Here is a 27,287-nt window from a genome sequence, read left to right as displayed (position 1 = left end):
GGAAGGGAATGCCTTTGGGTCACTTACCCAAAACACAAGGCCTACCATCAATCCATAGGGTACTGTAAGCCAGCAGCTAGACCCTGTGGCATGGGGATATCCCCCTTGCTTTAGAGTCATTATGGCCACTGCCTTTTCGGGTAAGGCCACCAAGAAAATTGTTGTGGTATACACTTTAACCACATTTGTACTTCATGCAGTAGAAGCTCTCCTGAGTTCTCATCACACTCAACATTTCTAGGTAGCCCCCTCACCTACTATAAAGTCTTTTTGTTAACTGCCCCTTACATAATTCTTTTACATTATATAATAACCTTAACCCTGCTACTCTTCTCCCCTATCGCCAACAAAGTATGTCAGGACTGCTTAATACTGACAGGTCACCTCCTGACTCCTCATAATGACCTACAGGAAATTCCATTGGGTAATGTTGACTTATTGTTCACTGGTGGTTCTTATTATAAAGTGACAGTAACAAATATTGTGCTGACTATGCTATTACAATTCCTTTTGATTATGTTGAGGCAGTATCTTTACCTATGGCTACTTCAGCTCAATAGGCTGAATGATATCCTCTTACATGGGCTTGTACTTTAGCCAAGGACAAAACTGTCAATATTTATATTAATAGTAGATATGCTATATGTGCATTAAACCATTGGTCTACTGACAGAATGATAGCATTCATGAATCAATATAGGTGGGAAAATATTAACAAGGCCACAAACAGTGCCTACATCACTTGATCCACTTATCCAAAGTACAACCCAGGGAAGCCTGTTCGTACTGCTCCCAGACATTATAAACTGCCTAATGGACTATTTGAGGTCTGGAAAATGGATTTCATGCAGATTCCTCTTTCTCATGGTGATGGGCTGCACCCCAGAAACCTGCAAGCCCTGTACTTGCCCAGCCTCAAACCCAAGAAAGAGCCCGGTGTCAGCAACAGAAACATCAACGATTGAACGGACAGGGGGATCTTACCTGTCTGAAGCAAGGTCCTGGAGCGACACCCCACACCATGTGTGGCAGACAGCAAGCAGGACATGGCAGCAGTCTTCGCTCTGGGGGGAGGGAAGCACAGGGGAGAGGGAGGTTACCAGTTATAGGGGGAATTAACATCAGGTTAGCTCATTGGTTGTCTGGGAAACCAGCAGAGAAGCATGCCCCTCACTGCCCTTTTGATAAGCTATCATGGTAGAGATGTTCTGATCTAAAGATCCACTCACTCACTACCTGGGGTTAAGGGTAAGTATGTAGGCATTTACTGATGAGTTTCTCTGATTAAGAGGGAAGGTCAGTCATGTGAGTAGGGTGTAGGTGAAGAAGGGACTGGTCAAGCAGGGGATGTACAGAGAGGAAGAGAACAGCCGTCTTGGGTGGCCTGATCATACATATGGATATAAACGTTTTAGTCATGGTCTGTATGTTTTCACATTGGACTAAACCTTCCCTTGCAGGCAGACTACTGCCTCTTTTGTGGCTCAAGTCCTTTGGACAAAGATTATCTTTACCTGGGAAACTCCTCTTGAACTTCATAGTAATGGAGGAACACATTTTTACTGGCCAGGTGCTTCAACAAGTCTCCACTGTTTGGCTGGTTTTACAACACGTTCATTGTACTTACTACCCTTGATCCTCTGGGTTAGCTGAACACACTAATAGCATTACTAAGACTCAGATGGCAAAATTTGTGGAGGCCCTCTAAATACCTTGGCCAAAAGCATTGCCATTTGTCTTTCTAAATCTCAGATCTACCCCTTTTGGAACTCAAAACTCTTACACTTCGAGATAGTCACAGGATCCCCAATGCCTTGTATCCTGCTTCTTTTGACCCACAAGTGATAAAAGGAGATTGCAAAGGCCTAACTGCTTCTATTAAAAATAACCATGTTTTATGGTTTGAAAGGATACACGCACCCCAATGTTCACTGCAATGCTGTTTACAATAGCCAAGACCTGGAAGCAACCTAAATGTCCATCAACAGATGAATGGATAAAGAAGATGTGGCACATATATACAATGGAATATTACTCAGCTAATAAAAAGAAGAAAATAATACCATTTACAGCAACATGGATGGACCCAGAGGTTATCATACTAAGGGAAGTAAGACAGACAAAGACAAATATCACATGATATCGTTTATATGCAGAATCTTAAAAAAATGATACATATGAATTATTTACAAAACAAAAAACAGACTCACAGACTTAGACAACAAACTTATGGTTACTTAGGGGAAGTGTGGGAGGGAAGGATAGATTGGGAATTTGGGATTGACATGTACACACTGCTATATTTAAAACAGATAACCAACAAGGACCTACTGTATAGCACAGGGAACTCTGCTCAATACTATATAATAACCTAAATGGGAAAAGAATTTGAAAAAGAATAGATACATGTATATGTATAACTGGATCACTTTGCTGTACACCTGAAACTAACACAACATTGTTAATCAACTATATTCCAATATAAAATTTAAAAAAAACAAACATGTTTTGGTGGAGCAGTCTTTTCACAGTGTGCCCTCAGGAGACACATCTGTTATCATCTATTGGAAAAGACATCTCTAGAACTCTGTTCAACCTAACTGGAAAGGCCCCTATCAAGTACTGCTAAGCAACCCTTGTGCCATCAAACTCCAAGGAATAAACTCTGTATTCACGTGACAAACCTAAAGAAGCTGCCGAAACCTGACTAGAACTGCACATCATCTGGTGACCTGAAAGTAAAGTTTTTCAAGAATTAAAGCAGACAACATCTGATGAGACAGTTTTCCCAAGATATCCAGACTAAGCCTGTTGGAAGTTTGTTGCCAAATGTTTGATAATGATGTAATGCTTCAGATAAACTCCGATGTCTCTAATCTGATAACATTGGACTTTAGATTTTAAAAATGTATAATATCTGAGAGTTGTCCTTCCTACCTCTCCTTGTTACTCAAATGTGATCTTAATAGGTTTCCAATCTGTGCACTTTCCTTACTACATGAGACACTACATCCAAGAAAGGTCCTTCCTTACAATGAGTGACAAAAAGCCTCTGAAACTAGAAAACCTGACTCTTGATCAGTGATGCTTTCAGAGAAAGATCTGGCTCAAGACAGGGAAATGTTAAAAATTAATAAATAGAAACTTGACTTAAATAGAGCTGGGAGACAAGGAGGATCTCTTGCACTGTGATGATAGCAGAGCCTCACATAAAGAAGAAAGACTCCTCTGCTTTCCTGGGAAGGACTTGGTCAATTAAAAGCCATGGACTCTTTGTGTACTAGAGCCCTCCTGACTTCTCCCCTCTGTAAACACTTTCTCCTTCCCTTGCCATGTGGGGACTTGCACATTGTTTGACAGAGTTGCAGACCCTGGCTTGCAATTCTCTGCTGATCCTGAATAAATTCATCTTCGCTGAGAAATATCTAAAGTCTATTTCAGGTCAACACATAGTAGGCATTTGATATGAATTTGTCCTAATAAGAAATAGAAAGCCAAAAGTAATTATTCAGAAGAAAAGTATCACGTTAACATCAGTCTAACAGCTTAACTCCCTAAAGACCTGATGTTGGGAGGCAATAGAGTGGTTAAGAACCTCAGACTTCGGAGCCAGAAAAGTCTGTGTTTGGGTTCTAGTTCTGACACATTCTAGTCGTTGACCTTGTAACAAGTTGTTAAACCTTCCTGACTTAATTTCCTCATTTTTAAGATGAAGATGAAAATACCATTTCATTGGATTACTGAGAATTAAAAGAACTAGTAGTATATAAAGTGTTTAGCACAAAGTCTCACATTAAGGACTTGGAAATTATTCTTATATTGTTATTCCACTTTTTAAATGTTTCCAACATTCTTTCCTATGTAACCTGTCACTAAGCAAGGTTAAAAGCAATCCACAAGAGTTCATTGCATACTTATTGTTGGAATAATGGTGAAAAATGGGGTAATAGTAGAGGAGAAGTAGGAGGAAGGATTTGGAAAAGCCTTAATGAGAATTCTGTTTCAGAAACCACTGCCATCTCCTTAAAAGAGCCTTTCAAGAGCAGTAGATCTAATCTTTACTTAAAGGTGCTTCTGGCAAACCTTCTGAAAGAGATTGTGGGTCCCCTCAATCTCCTCCCTGCATTGAGAAAATCATTGTGCCATCAATTCTCTCTTCACATGTTGACAGCTTACTCTATGGGGCTGTTAATGGAGTAACAAAGGCAGGGACAGGGAGAGGTAAAGGACAGGCATTTTTTATGGTAAGACCAAAACTAATCGCTCCCCAGAGCAAACAGGGGCCCATGTGGAAATGCAATGAATTGAGAAAATCCTCAGCAAAATATTTTTTTTAAAGGCAGAAAAAGACCACCAAATATTTTGGTTTTTCTATTGGAAGCAGTTTCGATTTGCAACCTGATAAGAGGTAGGATAGAATCATAACTAGGAGTTAATGATACAAAAGACAGCTTTAATGGTGGTAAATGGTTCAGTTGGTGATTTCTTACCACCAAGTCACCAACACCATTCCTCCAGATAGGGAATCTCTAACCTGACAGTGATGGAGGACAAGAGCACTCAAAGCTTAGCTTCCTTAGTGCTGGTTGCCATGACGACAACCTCATAGAACCTTTCATTCATTCAGTCTGCCGCTTTTGAATCAAAATTAGCTTATTTCATTTTCATTTGAGTCAGATCTAACCAAATTCTTACATGCCTTGTCTGAAACAATTGTTTTGGTCTTCGTATAACATGATTTTTTTAATGAAATAAAAACAACTGCTCCCCCCACCCTGCTTCACCTCCCAGAGTTTGTTATAGTGCTAGATCCCAGAAACTGAGGAAATACGTCATAGAATGACCTGTAAAGTCTGAATTGTTCAAAAATCAGCAACAATTTTAGACCAACCTAGATATAGGTTACTGTATATGTACAAATTTTGTACAGATTAATGAAAAAATACAGGTTTCACTTTTATATTTAAATTGAAAAATGACAACTAAATATTTTTTTCCTAGAAGAAAAGAAAATGTGATCAAAGAAAGACTTCTTAATATCAATTACTTTTGCCTCTATGTGGGCATGCAAGACACTAACCAGAATAGAAAAATAATTTTTAATTATCCACGAAAGTACAAATAAGCATAATAAATCCAGCATTGTTAGCCCTCAGCCTTCACCCAGTACTACTGCTGCCCCACCAGGTTAAAGTGCCATAACTTTGTTAATCTCACGAGCAAATAAAATTAATAAGTGACAAAGGTATTCTTAAACTACTGTTCCCAGTACAGCAGGAAGAGGGAATATACTGAATTATTTTAAAGCTAAAAAAATATATATGCATTTATTTATTCACTGACATATTTAACACTTGTTATTTTTTAAAATTAATTTATTTATTTGTCTGCGTTGGGTCCCCGTTGCTGCGTGCAGGCTTTCTCTAGTTGTGGCAAGCGGGGGCCACTCGTTGCAGCACGCGGACCTCTCATTGCGGTGGCCTCTCCCATTGCAGAGCACCAGCTCTAGGTGAATGGGCTCAGTAGTTGTGGCTCGTGGGCTCTAGAGCGCAGGCTCAGTAGTTGTGGCGTACGGGCCTCGTTGCTCCGCGGCATGTGGGATCCTCCCAGACCAGGGGTCGAACCCATGTCCCCTGCACTGGCAGGCAGATTCCCAACCACTGTGCCACCAGGGAAGCCCAACACTTGTTATTGATACTAACCATGTGCTGGGCACTGAGCTGAGTCCTGAGTGTATGAAGATACAGTTCTTTTCCTAAAGGAGCATGCTGTCTAATATAAAGCTAGACCAGTAAACAAAGGACTACATATGATAATGCTAATGTGAGGCTTTGAGAAGGAAGATACAGTGATGGCCTGACATACATGCACTTTCCACCCAGGGCTTTGCACAGGGAGTGTTTAGACTGATGCCTGAATGGAGAGTAGAAGTTTAACCAATGTTTGACCAGTAGACAATCAGTAGAGGGCTATTTCAGAGTGAGAAGCATGTGCACAGCCAAGAGGTGTGAAGGAACAAAATGAAGTCACTTCTAGGGGCACCAAGAGATATGAGAGGAAACACAGCTGGAGAAGTGGACAAGATGCCAGGTCACAAAGGGCCTTGTATGCACACAAATATGAATGCTATGGACTAGGCAATGGAGAAATATTGGAAAGTTTAAGAAGTGGAGTAATATGATCTAATTTGCGTTTTAGAATCATAATTCTTGGTGCCAATGGTAAGACATCATGGTGGATAAAGTGGAGAAGGAGAAGGCTAGAGCAAAGGAGACCCTCTGAAGTGTTATTACAATAGTCTATGTGACAGGTGACAAGAACCAATTCAGATGGAGATGGAGAGGAGGGAATAAATGCAAGAAATAGTCAAGAAAAGTGACTGATAGGATTTAGACTAAAACGTTTCAAGGAGCAAAAGAAAAGGAAATTATAGGCTACACCTAGGCTATTGAGTTTTGGTGTTTTGGTAAATGATGGTACCACTAGCTGTGCATTAGAGGTACAGTTAGGAACACATTCTGGACAACCTGAACTTGAGATGTCAGGGAAACAAAGATACACTGGAGATCTACTGGATCTCAGTAGAAAGTTTGATTCAGAGACACAGACGTAGGTAGTATCAAATGTACCTAATACTGAACTCCAGAAAGAACAACCAGAAAGATTATACAGGGAAAAAACAAGGGCTAAGACAGAAATGTGGGATCCATAGATATTAAAGAAATCAGAAGAGAAAGAGGATTCAGCAAAGGTTAGAAAAAGGATTTAAGAGAAAAAAGTAAGTTTAGATAGTGTGAAAGAAAGCCATGGAAGCAGTTGGAACTCACACTGAGGATATCTCAAAGCTGATATGCCACAATGGGTAATTGTGACCTGCACATGTCCTCACAGTGTTCCCATACTAAACACACTGCAAAGTAACATTTCATTTACCATCTGAAGAAGCAAACATAGTTTATGGCTCAGTCTCCCACCATGGGTCTGAAATCTTTGCACAAAAATAGTAACTCCAAGCTTTTCAACTGCTGAGCCAGTGTACTTTATTAGGTCTGGCAGTAGGCTAGAATTGTGGGCACCTGCATTCTAGTCTTACTTATGATATAAAAAGCTTTATACTAACACATAACTTCTCTGTTACCTGCATTCTCTGTGGATTTCTTTCCATTCTTTAGACACCCTAGAAAATGGACAGTTGATAAGTCAAGAAGGGTTATTAGGATTTTCCTGGTAATAACTCTAGTTTAAAGGTCTTAGAAATTTTATGATAATATAATTAAAACAGAGATAGTATGGGACATATTTATTCACTGATAATTTGGCACGCTGCTCCTCCATGCTAACTATTCCTTTTCCCATAGAAATAATTTAGACAAACTAATAAGTAATAAAAATAATGAGGAAGAAAAAAGTAGTTGTCTCAAAACTGAAGCACTGTCATTCAAGTCCTCAATTAAATATAATTAAATGCCTTTTGTTCAGGCATTTGACCATCTACCCTCTATTACCTTTTCCCTTTTCACTACATTTATTTCTCATCACTTTCTACCTAAATCTCTCCACTCATGAAAAGTTAACCTGTTAATATTCCTCTCCTACCAAACCTTATCTTCTTTGTATACATTCTTTGGGTAGATGATCTCTTTTGTGTGGAATCTCTACCCAATGGGTCAGTCAACTTTCCAATAGGAAGTCAAAAACATAAAGTTGACCAGATGTAACAGACAGGATGCACCAGGTTATGCTGAAGTAACAAATAACCCCAACATTTCAGTGGCTTACAACAGCAAAGGTATATTTCTCACCCAGACTACATTTCCATTGTGGTTTGGCTGGGGGCCTGCTCCATGAACTTTTCACTCTGGATCCAGGTGAGCAGTGTCTATATGGTATTTTCTCAGTTATGGTAGCAAATAAAAAGAAAACCTTGCAAAGAACAAAGTGGTTCTTAAAATCCTTGCCTGAAAGATAAATTTTTTAGCCAAAGAAAATTACACAGTACAAATTGACTTCATTGTGGCAGGAAAGTGTATTTCACCAAGGGAGTGAAGTGTTGATAATAAAAAGTAATTAAACTTAGCACACATCTTTTCTTGCTCTTCTTTTAGGGTTTTGTTTTCTTTTGTTTAACTTATCCTACTTGCTCTTTCAAGTACGCTATTCCTGATCTATTGTATTCTACCCTTACTATTGGATAAAAAAAATATCTTGTCATATGCCTCTTTGTGAATTCTATTTGCTATTTTACAAATTACCAGGTCATGTGTTTTGTGCAATATTTTAATAAGTGTATGGATATGCTTTCCATAAAGATTTATAAATGGAGCTTGTATGTTAATTATATTTAGCCTTTGTCCATCACAAGTTTTTATGAATTGTTGATTTCACTTAAAATTCATAAATAAAATTGTATTTAGTATTATTTTAGTCATGTATTTTTAAAATAATTTTTGTTTTATGTTGGAGTATAGTTGATTAATAATGTGTAAGTTTCAGGTGTACAGTAAAGTGATTCATTTACACATATACACGTATCTATTCTTTTTCAAATTTTTTCTCCATTTAGGTTATTACAGAGTATTGAACAGAGTTCCCTGTTCTATATATTAGGTCCTTGTTATTTATCTGTAAAATTTATATATAGCAATGTGTACATGTCAATCCTAAATTCCCAATCTATCCTTCCCCCAACTGACCCTTCCCCTCTGGTAACCAAAGTTTGTTCTCTAAGTCTGTGAATCTGCTTCTGTTTTGTAAATAAGTTCATTTCTTTCATATTTTTAAAATTCTGCATATAAGCAATATATGATATTTGTCTTTCTCCATATGACTTACTTCACTTAGTATGATAATCTCCAGGTCCATCCATGTTGCTGCAAGTGGCATTATTTCATTCTTTTAATGGCTGAGTAATATTTCATTGTATATATGTACCCTACCTTCTTTATCAAACATTCCTCTGTCGATGGACATTTAGGTCACTTTCATGTCTTGGCTATTGTAAACAGGGCTGCAATGAGCATTGGGGTGCATGTATGTTTTGAATTGTGGTCCTCTCTGGATATATGCCCAGAGATGGGATTCCTGGATCATGTGGTAGTTGTATTTTCAGTTTCTTAAGGAGCCTCCATACTGTTCTCTATACTGGCTGTACCAATTTACATTCCCACCAAAAGTGTAGGAGGGTTCCCTTTTCTCCACACCCTCTCCAGCACTTGTAGACTTTTTGATGATGGCCATTCTGACTGGTGAGAGATGATAACTCATTGTAGTTTTGATTTGCATTTCTCTAATAATTAGCGAGATTGAGCATCTTTTCATCTGCCTTTTGGCCAAATGTATGTCATCTTTAGAGAAATGTCTATTTAGTTCTTCTGTCCACTTTTTGATTGGGTTGATTGTTTTCATGTTTTTTTTTTTCTTTTTGATATTCAGCTGCATGAGCTATTTGTAAATTCTGGAGATTAATCCCTTGTCAGTTACCTCATTTGCAAATATTTTCACCCATTCTGGGGTTATCTTTCCTTTTTTTTTAAAATCCAGCACTTTAAAAAAAATTTATTTATTTATTTATATTTGGCTGCATTGGGTCTTCGTTGCTGTGCATGGGCTTTCTCTAGTTGGCAGCGATCAGGGGCTACTCTTTGTTGCGGTGCACAGGTTTCTCATTGTGGTGGCTTCTCTTGTTGTGGAGCACGGGCTCTAGATATATGGGCTTCAGTAGTAGTGGCATACGGGCTCAGTAGTTGTGGCTCGCAGGCTCTAGAGCTCAGGCTCAGTAGTTGCAGCGCATGGGCTTAGTTGCTCCACGGCATGTGGGGTCTTCCTGGACTAGGGCTTGAGCCCATGTCCCCTGCATTGGCAGGCAGATTCTTAACCACTGTGCCACCAGGGAAGTCTGGGTTCTCTTTTTGATTTGTTGTGGTTTCCTTTGTTGTGCAAGAGCTTTAGAGTAAAATTAGGTCCAATTTGTATATTTTTATTTTTATTCCCACTAGTCTCAGAGATGGATCAAAAAAGATACTGCTGCTATTTATTGTAAAAGACTGTTCTGCCTATGTTTTCCTCTAAGAGTTTTATAGTATCCAGTCTTACATTTAGGTATTTAATCAATTTTTAATTTGTTTTTCTGTATGGTGTTAAAGAATGTTCTAACTTCATTCTTTTACACGTAGCTGTCCAGTTTTCCCAGCACCACTTATTGAAGAGACGTCTTTTCTCCATTGTACAGTCTTACCTCCTTTGTTGTAGATTAATTGACCATAAGGGTGTGGGTTTATTTCTGGGGTTTCTATCCTGTTCCATAGGTCTATATTTCCATTTTTGTGCCAGTACCATACTATTTTGATGACTGTAGCTTTGAAGTATAGTCAGAAGTCAGGGAGCCTGATTCCTCCAGTTCTGTTTTTCTTTCTCAAGATTGCTTTGGTTATTTGGGGTCTTTTGTGTCTCCATACAAATTTTAAGATTTTTTTGTTCTAGCTCTGGGAAAAATGCCATGGATAATTTGATAGGGATTGCAATGAATCTGTAGATTGCTTTGGGTACTATAGTCATTTTCACAATGTTGATTCTTCCAATCCAAGAACATGGTCTATCTTTCTATCTGTTTGTGTCATCTTCGGTTTCTTTCATCAGCATCTTATAGTTTTCAGAGTACAGAACTTTTGCCTCCTTAGCAATTTTATAAATAAAATACCCTAGGTATTTTATTCTTTTTGATGCAATTGTAAACGGGATTGTTTCTTTAATTTCTCTTTCTGATCTTTTGTTGTTAGTGTATAGGAATGCAAGAGATTTCTGCGTATTAATTTTGTAACCTGCAACTTTACCAAATTCGTTGATGAGCTCTATAGCTTTCTGGTAGCATCTTTGGGATTTTCTACATATAGCAGCACGTGATCTGGAAAGAGTGACAGTTTTACTTCTTCTTTTCCAATTTGGATCCCCTTTATCTATATTCCCACTCTGATTGCTATGGCTAGGACTTCCAAATCTATGTTGAGTAAAAGTGGCGAGAGTGGACATTCTTCTCTTTTTCCTGATCTTAGAGGAAATGCTTTCAGATTTTCACCATTGATAATGATGTTAGCTCTACATTTGTCATATATCGCCTTTATTATGTGGGAATATGTCCCCTCTATGCCCACTTTCTGGAGAGTTTTTATCATAAATTGCTGTTGAATTTTGTCAAAAGCTTTTTCTGCATCTGTTGAGATGATCATATGGTTTTTATTCTTTAATTTGTTGATGTGGTGTATTACACTGATTAATTTGTGGATATTGAATAATCCTTGCATCCCTAGGATAAATCCCACTTGATCATGTTCTATGGTCCTTTTAATGTGTTGTTGGATTCTGTTTCCTAGTATTTTTTTGAGGATTTTTTCATCTATGTTAATCAGTGATATTGGTCTGTAATTTTCTTCTTTCGTGGTATCTTTGTCTGGTTTTGGCATTAGGGTGATGGTGGCCTCATAGAATGGGTTTGAGAGTGTTCCTTCCTTTGCAATTTTTTGGAATAGTTTCAGAAATGTAGGTGTTACCTCTTCTCTAAATGTTTGATAGAATTCGCCTGTGAAGCCATCTGGTCCTGGACTCTTGTTTGTTGGGAGTTTTTTAATCAGTTCCAAATTCAGTACTTGTGATTGGTCTGTTCATATTTTCTAGTTCTTCCTGGTTCTGTCTTGGAAAGTTGTACCTTTCTAAGAATTTGTCCATTTCTGTCAGGTTGGCATATAGTTGCTTATAGTAGTCTCTTATGATCCTTTGTATTTCTGTGATGTGTGTTGTAACTTCTTTTTCATTTCTAATTTCATTGATTTGAGTCCTCACCCTTTTTTTCTTGATGAGTCTGGCTAAAGAATTATAAATTTTGTTTATCTTGTCAAAGAACCAGCTTTTAGTTTCATTGATCTTTGCTATTGTGTTCTTCATCTCTATTTCATTTATTTCTGCTCTGATCATTATGATTTCTTTCCTTCTACTAACTTTGGATTTTGTTGGTTCTTCTTTCTCTAATTGCTTTAGGTGTAAGGTTAGGTTGTTTATTTGAGATTTTTCTTGTTTCCTGAGGTAAGATTGTATTACTATAAACTTCCCTCTTAGAACTGCTTTTGCTGCATCCCATAGGTTTTGGATTGTTGTCCTTTTGTTTTCATTTTCCTCTTGCTATTTTTTTATTTCCTCTATGATGTCTTCAGTGATCCATTGGTTGTTTAGTAACATATTGTTTATCATCCATGTCTTTGTGTTTTCTATGTTTTTTTCTTCCTTGTAGTCAATTTCTAATCTCATAGTGTTGTGGTAGGAAAGGATGTTTGATATGATTTCAATTTTCTTAAGTTTATCAAGGCTCACTTCATGGCCCAGCACATGATCAAACCTGGAAAATGTTCCATGTGCACTTGAGAACAGTGTGCATTCTGCTGCTATTGGATGCAATGCTCTATAAAGATCAATTAAGTCCTTCTGGTCTAATATGTCATTTAAGGCCTGTGTTTCCTTATTGATCATCTATCTGGATGATCTGTCCTTTGATGAAAGTGGGATGTTAAAATCCCCCACTATTATTGTGTTACTCTTGATTTCTCCTTTTATGGCTATTAATATTTGCCTTATATATTGAGGTGCTCATATGCTGGGTGCATATATATTTACAATTGTTATATCATTTGAATTGATCCCTTGATCATTATGTAGTGTCCTACTTTGTCTCTTGTAACAGTCTTCATTTTAAAGTCTATTTCATCTGATATGACTACTGATACTCCAGCTTTCTTTTGATATCCTTTTGCATGGAATACCTTTTTCCATCCCCTCACTTTCAGTCTGTATGTGTCCCTAGATCTGAAGTGGGTCTCTTGTAGACAGTATGTGTACAGGTCTTGTTTTTGTATCCATTCAACCAGTCTATGTCTTTTGGTTGAACTATTTAATTCACTTATGTTTAAGGTAGTTATTGATATGTATTTTCTTATTGCCATTTTGTTAATTGTTTTGGATTTGTTTTTGTAGGTATTTTTTCTTCCCTTCCTCTTTTGTTCTCTTGTGATTTGATGACTAACTTTAGTGTTGTGTTCGGATTTCTTTTTCTTTTTTTATGTATGTATCTATTGTAGATTTTTGGTTTCCTGTTACCATGAAGTTTTGCTGTAGCAGTCTATATATAAAGAAGATTGTTTTAAGTTGCTGGTCTTTTAATTTTGAATGCATTTCCAATATCCTGTGTTTGTGGTCTCCTTGTCTCACAGTTGTGGGTTTTGGTATCATATTTGTGTGTAGATGATTTCCTACCCTTACTGTATGTTTGATTTTACTGGTGAGCTTTTCCATTTGTAATTTGTTTCTAGTTGTGGCCTTATCTTTTCCACCAAGAGAAGTTCCTTTAGCATTTGTTGCAAAGCTGGTCTGGTGGTGCTGAATTTTCTTAGCTTATGCTTGTCAGTAAAGCTTTTGGTTTCTCGTCATATCTGAATGGGAGCCTTGCTGCATAGAGTATTCTCGGTTGTAGGTTCTTCCCTTTCATCACTTTAAATCTATCGTGCCACTCCCTTCTGGTCTGGAGAATTACTGCTGAGAAATCAGCTGATTAACTTATGGGAATTCACTTGTATGTTACTTTTTTTTTTCCCTTGTTGCTTTTAATATTTTTTGTCTTTAATTTTTGTCATTTTGATTACTATGTGTCTCAGCGTGTTCCTCCTTGGGATTATCCTGCCTGGGACTCCCTGCACTACCTGAACTTGGGTGATTGTTTCCTTTTCCGTGTCAGGGAAGTTTTCATCTATTATCTCTTCACTTATTTTCTCAGGTCCTTTCTCTCTTCTCCTTCTGTGACCCCTATAAAGTAAATGTTGGTGCATTTAATATTGTCTCAGAAGTCTCTTAGACTTTCCTCATTTCATTCTTTTTCCTTTATACTGTTCTGTGGCAGTGATTTCCACCATTCTGTCTTCAATCTCACTTATCCATTCTTCTGCCTCACTTATTCTATTGATTCCTTCTAGTGTATTTTTCATTTCAGTTATTTGATTGTTCATTTCTGTTTATTTTGGTCTTCTAGGTCTTTGTTAAACATTTCTTGTATCTTGTTGATCTGTGCATCCATTCTTTTTCTGAGATCTTGGATCATCTTTACTATCATTACTCTGAATTGTTTTTCAGGTAGTTTGCCTATCTCTACTTCACTTAGTTGTTCTTCTGGGGTTTTATCTTGTTTCTTTATCTGGAACATATTTTTCTGCTGTCTCATTTTGTCTAACTTTCTGTGATTGCAGTTTCCATTCCACAGGCTGCAGGGTTGTAGTTTTCCTTGTTTCTGCTGTCTGCCCCCTGGTGGATGAGGCTATCTAACAGGCTTGTGCAGGCTTCCTGGTGAGAGGGATTGGTTCCTGCCCACTGGTGGGTGGAGCTGAGTCTTGTCCCTCTGGTGGGCAGGGCTGCACCATGTGGCATGTCTAGAGGGATGTGGGCTCAGGAAGACTTTTTAAGCAGCCCGTCTGCTGATGGGTGGGGCTATGTTCCTGCCCTGTTGGTTGTTTGGCTTGAGACATCCCAGTACTGGGGCCTGCAGGCTGTTGGGCGGGGCCAGGTCTCGGTAAGAAAATGGCAGCCTCCAGAAGGGCTCACCCCAATGAGTATTCCCCAGAACTACAGCCGCCAGTGTCTTTGTCTCCACAATGAGCCATAGCCACCCCCCACCTCTGCAGGAGACCCTCCAATACTAACAGGGTGGTCTGACCAGTCTCTTACGAGATTGCTGCTTTTTTCCTTGAGTCCTGGTGCTCGAGACTTTGTGTGTCCCCTCTAAGAGTGGCGTTTCTCTTACACCCAGTCCCATGGAATTCCTGTGATCAACCTTCATTGGCCTTCAAAGCCAGATTCTCTGGGGGCTCTTCCTCCTGATGCCAGACCCCCCCAGGCTGGGGAGACTTATGTGGGGTTCAGAACTTCCACTCCTCTGGGAGAACTTCTGTAATATAATTATTTTCCGGCTTGTGGGTCACGCAACTGGCAGGTGTGGGATTTGATTTTATTATGATTGCACTCTCCTTACATGTTGTTGTGGCCTCTTGTTTATCTTTGGATGCAAGGTATCTTTTTTTGGTAGGCTCTAGCATTTTTTTTTGATGGTTATTCAGCAGGTAGTTGTGATTTTGGTGTTTTCATAAGAAGTGGTAAGATCATATCCTGTACTCTGCCATTGTGTCTCCATCCACTAGTTATGTATTTTAAATGAGCCAAAGTAAGTCATTTTCTTAAGGTTTATATATTTGTTATTATGTTAGAAAGCCTTCTAACTCCAGACCACACAGTCTTCTACTTGTATTTTTCTTCTAGTAATTTTATGGCTTTACTTTTATATTCAGATCTTTAACCTATCATCTGAAATTTATGTTAACATATATTATGTAGTAGAGATCTAATTTTATTTTTTTTGCCAAATAGCAGCTCTTGTCTAATACTGTCAATCTCTATTTCCCCCACTAATTTGGCTCAAAGTCATTATACAGTAAATCTTGATATGTATACTTAAATGTGGCCGTGACCTTTATTCTATTTTACTAATTGTCTATTCATTCCTGTACTAGCATTACAATGACTTTATAATGTATATTAATATTTGATAGGACAAGATTCCTTACCATTTAAAAAATGTTTATACCATATTCTCATTCATTCAAAATAAACATTTAGAATCAAATTTATCTACTTGAATTTTTATTTTGAATTAATTATATCTACAGATTAGAGAGACTGGACATATTAAGCCTCATATTTCAAGATGCACCTTTCTAGTTATTAATTTTTTCATTCAAGTTCTTTATAGTTTTCTTTCTATCAGCTCTTTACATTTCTTATTAGTAGCTCCTTAGCCAGGTATTTCAAATGTTTGTTCTATTTTGATGAGATATTTTTATGGTTTTTGTTGCTGCTGTTGTTTACTATTATATTTTCTAATAGATAATAGCTTTCTTAAATACAAGAAATAAATTTTATATACACATTAATTTCTTTATTAAATGTAGTGATTTTAATGATTTTTCAGTGGATTCTGGGTTTTCCAGTTAGACAGTATTATTATCTGCAAATAATACTCTTGGATGAACCTTCCCCATATTTACTCTTTTATTCTTATTGCATTGACTATGATGTTTAAAAGGCATTTTAGCGTGTAACACTTCATCCCCAATCCATCCAATCAGTTGCTAAATCTTGCCAACTCTGGTTCTAAAATATCTCTCTCCTATATTTTATATCTGTCCTAATATCAGTCACTCATCAAAACTAACTGATCTTTATGACTCCTAAGCATCTCCCTGTCTGTGAAGAATTCATTGACAGCAGGCCACACTCCAGGAAATGTTAAAGGAAATTCTTCAGGTAGAAGGAAAAGGACACCTGAAAGAAAGCTGTATTTTTATAGAGAAATAAAGATTACTGGAAATGGTAATATGTAGGTAAAAGACGGTTTAAAGAGAGAACATTAACAATGCTTTGTGGAGTTTATAACAAATGTAGGAAAAAAATGTATAATAACAATGACACAAACAATAGAAGATGAAAAATGAAAGTATACTATTGCAAAGCTCTTATACTATGTGCAATGTGGTATATTATTATTTGCAGGTAGACTGTGATAAATTAGAGATACATATGATAAAACCCAGAGCACTAATTCTCCAACTTTTTGATCTTAGAAAAACTTAGAGTCTTAAAATTATTTGGGACTCTAAAGAGCTTATTTATATTAGTTCTATCCCTCAGTATTTATCATACTATAAATTAATTTTTAAATATTAAAAATAGTGATAAACTCATTATATGTTAACATACATAGTACAAATTTTAATGAAATACTGTGTCTAACAAAACAAAAGCGTGCTTAAAAGTATCATTACTTCACACTTTGCAAATTATTTTAATGTTGGCCTAATAATAGATGACTAGATTTTCATATCTGCTGCAATTTTAATCTGTTGTAACATGACATGATACATAGCTTCTGGAAAACCCCACCATACAAGAGAGAAAAAATGCAAATAACTCTTAGCATCACTGTGAAAACAGTTTGACCTCACAGATTCCTTAAAAAACTCAAGGACCTACAAAAGCCTCTGGCCGGGCTTCCCTGGTGGTGCAGTGGTTGAGGGTCCGCCTGCCTATGCAGGGGACACACGTTCGTGCCCTGGTCTGGGAGGGTCCCGCATGCCGTGGAGCGGCTGGGTCCGTGGGCCGTGGCCGCCGAGCCTGCGCGTCCGGAGCCTGTGCTCCACAACGGGAAGGGCCGCAGCAGTGGGAGGCCCGCCTACCGCAAAAAAAAAAAAAAAAAAAAAAAAAGCCTCTGCCCAAGAGAAAAAAACTAAAGAAACAACACAAAGAGGTATAGCAATAATAAACTAGTGAATCCACTGTAATCTTAAAAATCACTTAATGCAAAAAAAAAAGTGGGGAAAAAGAATACAGATAAGACAAATAAGAAACAAGTAGAAACATGGTAGATTCAAATCATAATGGTAATAACATCACATATAAATGGATAAAACATTAACAGGATAGAGTTGTCAGACTTTATAAAAATTCAAGACCCAACTATAGCTAAAAGCAACTCACTCTAAACATACAGATATAAAAATTACAGGTAAAAGGATGGAAAAAGAAAACCATGCAAACACACTAATCAAGAAAAGTACCTATTTTAATGTCAGATGAAATAGACTTCAGAATAAGGATATTACTTATTATTTATCAACTTCCTACTTATCAAATGAGGTACAGTTGATCCTCATTATTTGTGGATTCACTTCCTGGCTAAAATTTATTTTTCATCCCCAAATCAATTTTCCCCATACTTTCGTGGTCATTTGTGGACTTGTGAGGAATGGGGGCAAATTTTGGCCTTCCGACATACACATTCCCAGCTGAGGTTGAACAAAGCAATGCTCTGCCTACTTTTTCCAGTTCTCATATTGTGATGGCCAGAGTAAAGAGACAGCAGAAGGCAGTGAGATGTAGTGCAAGAAGATCCATCTCTGGGTCCAGACAGACAGGGTTTAAATCCCAGCTCTGGCATATGTCAGTGGGGCAGCCTCAGGCAAGTCACTTCACGTTTTTGAGCCTCATTTTTTCTTTTGTAAAATAAAGGAAGAAGAATCTACCATGCCATGTTGTTTTTTTAGCATTTAAGATTATAATCTATGTCCTACATGTACATATGTGTATATATTTTCTCTGGGAGTGATTTTTCAGTATTCACTAATTCAGTGTTCACAGTGACATTATAGAACATAACTACCATGAATAATAAGAATTGACTGTACATTTAAAAGCTTCACTTCTTTAAGAAGAAATACAAATCCTAAATGGCTATGCACCTAAAATTAGTGCTTCAAAATACAAGAAACAAAAACTGACATGTAAGGAGATACAAATAAATACATAATAAAGGCTAGAAATTTCAAAATCCTCCTTCAGTAATTTGTAAAGCAAGTAGGCACAAAGTAAGTATGAATCTAACTGACATTTTAATACACTGCACTCAACAACTAGAGAATACATATTCCTTCCAAACGCACATGAAACATTCTCCAAGATAGACATGTGCTGGTCCATAAAAAATTTTCAATAAATTTAAAAGGATTATAATCATGCAAAGTGTTTTCTTTGACAACAAATGAATTAGTAATCAGTAACAAAAATATCTGGAATATCCCTTAGTATATGGATATTAATCAACACACTTCTAAAAAAACAGGGGTAAATAAAGAAATCTCACACATAATTAGAAGTTATTTTGGACTGAATGAAAATAAAAATACACCAAATCAAAATTTGTAGGATGAATTTAAAATAGCACTCACAGGATGTTTATAGCTTTAGATTCTTATATTAGAAAAGAGGAAAGATCTAAACTCAGTTTTCTAAACTTCCACTTTATAAGCTAGAAAAGGAAGAGAAAATTAAACTCAAAGTGAGTAGAAGGAATAAAATAAGAGCAGAAATTAATGAAAAAGAAGAGAGACAAACAAACACTGGAGAAAAAAAAGATACCAAAAACTTGTTGATAGAAGAGTAACCTCAAGCTAGACTGATCAAGAAAAACAACAACAACAAAAAAAAAAACAGGAGAGAACACAAAATCTACCAATACCAAGAAGAATGCAAGAGGGGAAACCACTAGCAATCCTACACACATTAAAATAAGACAATATTATGAAAAATTTATGTCAATAAATTAAAAAATGTAAATGAAGTGGACAACTTTGAAAGGCACAAATGACCAAAACAAACTTGAGACATAGTAGAACTATATAGCTAAAGAACCAAATTCATAAATAAAAATTCCCCCCAAAACACACACACACACACATAAAACCCTTCAGAGACAGAGCCTTCATTGATGAATTCTATTATACACTTAGAAATAAAAAATACTAATTCTATGCAAACTGTTTCAGAATATGGAGGAAAAACAAGCCCTTCCCAACTTATTCCATGAGGCCAGTGCTACTGATACCAAAATCAGAAAAGGATATTATTACAAGAAAAGAAATTTCAGACCAATATATTTCATGAACATAGATACAAAACTCTTTAACAATGTTAGCAAATTGAATCCAGCAATATATAAAAAGGCTAATACATCATCAACAAGTGGGATTTATTCAAGTAGTACAGGTTTGGTTTAATATATGAAAGTTGAACAATATAATCCTCCATATTAACACAATAAAGAGAAAAACTGCATGACTGCTCCAATACACAGTATACATAAGATTTTTTTTGAAAAATTCAACACCCATTTATAAAAACCCTCAGAAGACTAGGAATAGAAAATAATACCCTCAATCCCATAAAAGGCATCTGTAAAATACCTACAGCTAGTATCAGTTGTTAAAGGGAACAGACTCAATGCTTTCTCCCTAAGTCTGGGAACAAGACTATTCTGTCCACTCTCAGTACTTCTATTCAACATAGGTTTAGAGGTCCTAGCCAGTGCAACTGAGGAAGAAAAGTCATACAGGTTGGAAATTAAGAAGTTAAACTCCTTTTATTCATAGACAACATGATCATGTGTATTTAAAAAAATTAAGAAATTTTCAAAAAAGATACTAGAACTAATAGCAAAGTCAAAGAATAAAATGAAGTTATGTTTCTAGAAATTGACAAGATAACCTTAAATTTATGTAGAAATGCAAAAGATGTAGAAGAGCCAAAACAATTTTGAAGAAGAAAACAAATTTGGAGGACATAAACAATCTGATTTCAAGAGCCACTCTAAAGCTACAGTAATTAAGACAAAAGATATGCACTAAAGTAAATATTAAAGGTCTTTCAATATTTGAATAATGAACCTAGATAGAATCATGGCGGTTCAGGAAGGAATGAGAATTATGGAAAGGATAATATGTGGCTAAATTTAAATGCCTATTAACTGTGTAAAATAATAAAAATGTTGCCTTGTGATATATAGACATATGTATAATAAATTATATGACAAAAAACAGCAAAAGCCTAATTAGGAGTAGGAGGAGAAGTGGTAAAAACACTATTTTTTTAGAATAAGTCAGAATGCATGTTGTAAAATTTAGGGCAACCAATACAAATAGTAAACAAATGTAGAACTAAAAAGGCCATATGGGAAAATGTAAAACATTTACAATGACCTATAAAATAAGAAAATGACCATGGCAAAAGTAACACAGAACACATTGGAGAAATATAAATCAAACATAAGATAGTAGATTTAAGTCCAAACACATAAGTAACTATTTAATGTAACTGAACTAAATACTCCTATTAAATGACAAAGTTTGTCAGACTGGATAAAAATAACAGTAGATATAATAGACACACCTTAAAAATAAGGATGCAAATAGATTGAAAATAAAGAAAGGGGAAAGTTTACAATGTGAATACTAAATAAAAGGAAACTATTGTAAGCATACAAATATCATAAACGATAGACTCTGAGGGAAGAAGCATTGTTGAAGATGAAGGGAATATCAGTCCACCAGGAATACATTGTAATTCTGGATTTCTTTGCAATGAATAATAGATTCAAATTATATAAAGCAAAACGTGACAGAACTAAAAGAAATATAGAAAAATCCTCCATCATAGTGATAGATATTTTTCAGTAAATGAAAGGTAAAACAATAATGCTTTTAGAAAATAACACAGGAGAGTATCCTTAATGTTTTGGGGGAGGAAAAGATTTCATAAAACAGAGTGCAAAATGTGCTAGCTATTAAAATGATTAAATTTCTACAAAATCAAGAACTTAGCTTCATTGAAAGATAACTTTAAAAGAGTGAAACCCAAACTAGAAAATGAGAGAAAAGATTTGCATTGCATATACCCCTCAAAGAATTCATATCCATAATATAAAAATAACTGCTAGAAGACGTTAAAAATAGATAACCCAATTTTTAATGCACAAAACACTGCACAAAAGAAAATATCCAAAGGAGCAAAACTTGTTAGAAAAATATTCTAAAGCTAACTGGACATCAGGGCAATGCACAGAATGGCAATTTTAAGTCTCACGATACTCTGCTTTGGCAAAAAGGTAGAACTGGATCTCCCATACACTGCTGTTGGGACCATACACTTTTACCACCAGTTGGAAAAACTGTTTGGCACTATCTACTAAAGCTGAACACATGAACACCCTATTATGTCACAATGCCACTCATAGATATACGTCCAACACAATGAAACACGTGTGCACCAAAAGGCATGTACATGTGTTTGTAGCAGGAGTACTGGTAGGAGCCTCAAACTGGAAACAACCACAGTAGAACGGAGAAGTACATTGTGGTAAATTCAAACAATGAAATGTACAGACTGCCACATGCAACAGCATAGATGAATCTCTCAAACACAATAGTAAATGATAGAAGCAAGACCAAAAAAAAAAAAAAAAAAAAGAATGAAAGAAAATATACACACCAGCAGAGTTAGATTTACCATGAAGATAATATGGAGGTCCTTTAACTTGCTCAGATTCCATCTAAGGCCCTGTACCTATTATTTTATTTATAATTATGTATTTGTTTATTTAAAGAGAGCCCCAAATCGTTTAAGCTTCACACCCTCATGAATCTCTTCTTTCCTCAAGCTAAACATTTGTAAAGTAGTAAGTTAACCTTATAGTGCTAGATATCAAGTTGGTGGTTACCCCTAAAATAGAACGGTTAATGATTGGAAGTAGACATAGGAGTGGCTTCAGGGATGCTGTTAATTCTGTATTTATTAATCAGCAGTGATTAATCAGTGATGTTAAATGTTTAGAACAAGTTTAGCAACTTGTTTTCTGGAACAAAGCTCCTAGTAGTTAAATACTCTCATGCTGCCCAATTTCAAGCTACCAACATTTGAAAAACCAGTGGCAAAATTCCTGAATATTTAACAGTTGGATCCCACAAGTTGGTACAAGCCATCTCCAGCACACCATCCTGGGGTGTGGTTTCATGGCCATGTTTACTTTAGATATTTCACTGAGATATAAACTTAGGATGTGGAGTACCTTCTGTATATTTTATACTTCAATGAAAATAGAATGTTAAGAATTCTAGAGGATGTGCTCTCCCAATGAGGAAGTATTCAAAAACAAAACCAAAAATGAAACAAAATTAATAAACACTGAATAACTTCCAAATAAATTCAAGTTATTACGGGAATGGACACAGGGAAAAATTTTTTACAAATTAGTTTGAAAAATAAGATATATTATCAATACATCTGAGCTTTCAAAACTCTATGCACAAACCTCTGTTAGCACTCTTTCACATTACATTGTAATTATATATTTATTTTTATGCAATTTCTTAGTAGGCTGTGAGTAGCTTAAGGGAAAGAACTGTATTTTATTCATAATCTTAGCCACATAAAAATGGCTGACATGTTAAATAAATATACTGAATAAATAAAATAATCATAAAACATGGCAGTATTTAAAAGAATTATGACAAGAGCAGATGCATGATATTGGAGGTCAAAACAGGGAGAAATCACTTCTAGCTGCTATGATCAGGGAATCATGGAAGCTATTACATATATTTCTATGTACTTGGCTACATAATTCTTATTGCAATAAAATGCTTCACCTAGCTTCCACAAGAGGTCATAGTCTTCTTCCTTGGTCTAATGAGACTAAGGGATTTTACTTAACAAACCAGGCATACAACAGCTGAAAGAAAAGAGCTCATTTTTTCTTTGATGATATTGCTGAGTGCAGAGATTATGCAAAACAAGCAGGAAAAAATCCTGTGTGTGTATTTCAAAGTATTACACAGATGCTTAAAATAAATTTTTATTCTACATTTAGCTGTTTTGAGTACAGTCTAAAGTATCAATAGCTTTCTATAGGTTATAGTCCCTGAAAATTTTCCTTAACTAAGAGTGAAATGAAAGCTTAGCAAAAAGAATCAGCTATTGCCTGGTACGGCTACTCCTCTTGAACCTTCAGATTTCACAGTTGCCAATGATACCTCAATCAGACTCTCAGGAAATCTGACCTCAAATAGCATTTTTTATGTCCGAAGGCAGAATTGACAAATGATTAAATAGGTATTCCTTGCCATCCTGTGTTGGTTCCCCCCACGCCACCCCACGATGGGCCAAATGCAAACACAAAGTCAGTGCTGGATGGAATACACATGTGTGTCTGTTTTCCTCTTCAGGCTGGGCAAAAAAAAGTGTTATCCTAGTGTTATCTAGAGGTGACAAATCACTTTCCCTTGCAGAGACTCTCTTCTGGACAAGTAGTGGGGGCAGAGTTGGATAAGACAGAAAGAATTCACAAATCTATGTTTGCTGGAATAACTTAATCTATATTAAGGTTGCCCAAAGTGTGTGTTTCCATACTGCTCAGAGTCTATTGATAGATGCATTTCAGGGTCAGGGACAACACTGGAGTCTAAATTCATGTTAGCAAGTACTGAAAGGAGTGTGGGGAAGAAGGGAGTTGATCACCAGCCTAAACACCAAGGACAAAGGCACCATCAACCTTTGAAGCCTAATGTCACATCGGATTCATAGCAACAGTGGTCATCATGCCTCAGAGAAAGCTGTAGAATTGCAGGGAGTTGCTGATTACTAACAAGAGGAGGAGGGCCAGGTCCGGAGACCTCCAAAAACAGAGTAGTAGAGAGAGAATGCTACTTCATTCTTCCTAAACTAGATAGACTAGAAATAACACACATACATTTTATATGATTTTGAATTATCCAAATTTGAAAGAATGTGATACAAAAATTGTAGCAAAGTCTCAATTTATGCAAATAATTGATATAGTGAAAACTCCTGACATTTTTAATGTGTAAAGAATCATATATTTTAAAGCTGTTGGGACCAAGTGAGTTGTACGGTGTAGTACCTCTTTGTTTGATAAACAGAAATACCTCCCATCCTTTGTCAGAATCAGCCTTTCTTGTGGGGGCTTCCTGCACCTGGGAGGATACATAGCAGCATCTAAAAACATCTCAGGATATTACCAAATGCCTTATGAGGGGGCAAAATTTCCCCCAGTTGAGAACCACTGCTCTAGGGACTGTGTGAAGAACAGTGTGTCTTGAGTGTAATGAGTTAGGGTAAAATGGTTTGACATAAGTTTGGAGTTAAACAGGGGATAGATCCAGAAAGGCCTTTAGGTCTTGTCAAGGAATTTGGATTTTATTCTCAATGTAAAGCCATGGAGTAGTTTAATCAGAAGTAATGGGATCACACCCTGACTTCTAGGTGGAGAATACATTATAGGAAGGCAAGAAAGACAACTGTGAAAATAGTTAGGATGCATCTGCAAGCAAGAGACGATGGCAATTTGGACTATGGTAGTGTCAGAAGAAATAGATTCAGGATAAGCTGTGGAGGTAAGAACAGCAAGACTTACTGGAGGTCACAGAAAGAAGGAATTAAGGATTAATCCTAAATTTCAGGCTTGAGAAATTGATGTGATGGTGTCTGCGGTAGGTTAAATTTGGCTACAAATTCTCTGCTAATCCCTTCATTGAAAAAGAGATTATAATCTCCACCACTACCACTAGCATACTACACACACCTTTTGACTCTGAGCTGAACTTGTCTGACCCAGAAATACGGCGGAAGTGACATTCTGGGACTTCTGAGTCTTGGTTAGAAGAAGCTTTGCCCATGTTTCTGGGGACAACTGCTTTTAGTGCCCTGAGCTTTCAAGTAGGAAGTTTGACTACTGTGAGTCAGTCATACTATGAGAAAGCCTCAGGCAGCCAAGTGGAGATACCAGCAGGGGCAGGAGTGACAGAGAGGTAAGGGGAGGGAAAGCTGCCCATCCAGCCCCCAGCTCTTACAACTTCCAGCCAGTAGTGTTATCTCAGCTGAGGTCCCAGACATTATGGCATGTCTAGGGAGTGATGGGTGATCCCCACTGAGCCCTGCTCAAATTCCTGATGCACAGAATCTTGGGATATAATAATAATAATAAATTATTGCTTTAAGTCACTAAGTTCTGGGATCTTTGTTATGCAACAATAGGTAATAGGACCAGTGTCATTTATTAAGATTCAAAAGTTTTGAAGAACTAGTTTAGGAGAGAAATCAAGAGTTTCAGATGTATTAAGTTTGTGAAGCTTGTGAAATATATGTGGGAAGAGAACAGTAACCAATTCCTATAAAATCCTTGATTTTAGGGGAGACTTTGGGCTTAAGATGTAAATTTGGAAGTCACTAATATAGAGATAGTATTTAGACCCACAGCAATAATTAAGATCACTTAGGAGAAAATATAAGGAAAGGAGAGAAGGGAACTTCCATTAAGCCCTATGAAACCCCAATATTTACAGGTTAAGTGGACTAAATATTCCTTTTTGTGTTCGCTTATTTTATATCATGGATTTTCTTTTATCCGTCTTTTTATCAAACTATTACCCCTCCTCCTTCAACTACAAACTCACCTTGTATTATAGTTACAAAAGCAGAATTAATTGCCCTCATATCTGTTCTATTGGACTTTTCAAGGAATCTATCTTTTCTCTCACCATATCAGAAGTACTTAAGTGCCTATATTACTCCTAGACTCCTAGTGGTTTCCAAACTTGATTGGCAATTAGAATATGCAAAGCCTTACCATACAGCTTCTGACTCTGTGGGTCTAGGAAGAGCTCATGAATACCTATTTTTGTAAAAGTTCCTCAGCTAATTCTAATGCACCCAATCCATGGCCTAGAATTTTAGAATTCTTTCCAGAGATTCTGAACTTCACTGGGGTAGATACCACTGAGTAAGGGGAAAATAGAGTGATTGAAAGTATGAATTCTAGTGCCTAATTTAGAATTCTAGTTTTACCACCCATTAGCTCTATGTTTTTGGTAGAGTAATTAACCTCTCTGGGATCAGTTCCCTCATTTGTAAAATGGAGTTAATTGTGAGTTTTGTTGTGAAGCACACTACACCTGGAGTAAGGCAGCTTGATACCTACTCACTATTGTTATTATTATTAACTTTGTGTTCTAAACTCCCAGCACGGGGCACCATGGTCCATGCTGAAACAGTACTTTCTGAATCTCTTTGAAAGAAAGTCAAGTAAATTTAAATTTACAGAAGATTCCTAGTGCCAAATATAAAAATACTTTATAACTAACTAGGGTCTAATTTAACATGTATTCTTAGAAACAAGATGAATAGGCTGTGGAAACTGCCATTAGCCTGGTGGCAGTAGCAGTAGTCAGGATAGGCTAGGTTATGCGGACTTAACAAATTAACCCTGAAATCAGTGGCACAGCACAAGAAAAGTACACTTGTTTCATCGTGACACGTGACTAATGCTAGTCAGGAAGAGGCAGAAGGGGAAGCTCTACGCCCTCCAGGCTGACAGTGTCTCTACCGTATGGAACATTTCCTTGCTGGGCAGAGGAAAAGACAATGGGAGAATCACTGACTGTTCACATGTTGACCAGAAGGAATTTGCATCACTTCTGCTCATAGCCCATGACCAGAATGACCCCAGCTAACTGCAAGGGGTATGAGGAACATGAGGGAGTTGATGGAATTTTTGGTGAGTCTAGCCTACTAGCATTCAACATAACACTTATATCCACCAAAAATTCATTTCTTACTGTTTTCTAAGCAGTTATACAGAGTTTCTAATGGTGTTCTCACAAAACCTTTTTATCATGCATATTATCTGTTGACAAAGGAGGAAACCTAGAACTTGTAGACTAATTTGTCTCAAAATGTCCCCACATTTCACCATCCTTTAATCTCCATGGCTTACCAAGGAGGAGCTGTGGCTACTCTTTTGAAAGCTG

General features: G+C 36.7%; 1 long non-coding RNA gene across 3 annotated transcripts in view; it reads right to left on the bottom strand.

Annotated features, from left to right (window-relative positions):
• LOC307196582 overlaps nucleotides 1-27,287 on the bottom strand; it is a 473,030-nt gene that overhangs the window by 13,191 nt on the left and 432,552 nt on the right. For all 3 annotated transcript variants that reach the window (XR_013831174.1, XR_013831175.1, XR_013831176.1), the window contains exon 5: nucleotides 985-1,064. This is a non-coding gene — a long non-coding RNA (uncharacterized lncRNA). The remainder of the gene's footprint in view (nucleotides 1-984; nucleotides 1,065-27,287) is intronic.

The sequence above is a fragment of the Stenella coeruleoalba genome (genome assembly GCF_951394435.1).
Source record: "Stenella coeruleoalba genome assembly, chromosome: 13".
NCBI lineage: Eukaryota > Metazoa > Chordata > Mammalia > Artiodactyla > Delphinidae > Stenella > Stenella coeruleoalba.
Note: the sequence above shows the minus strand (reverse complement) of the source record. Positions and strands in the feature narration are given on the sequence as shown.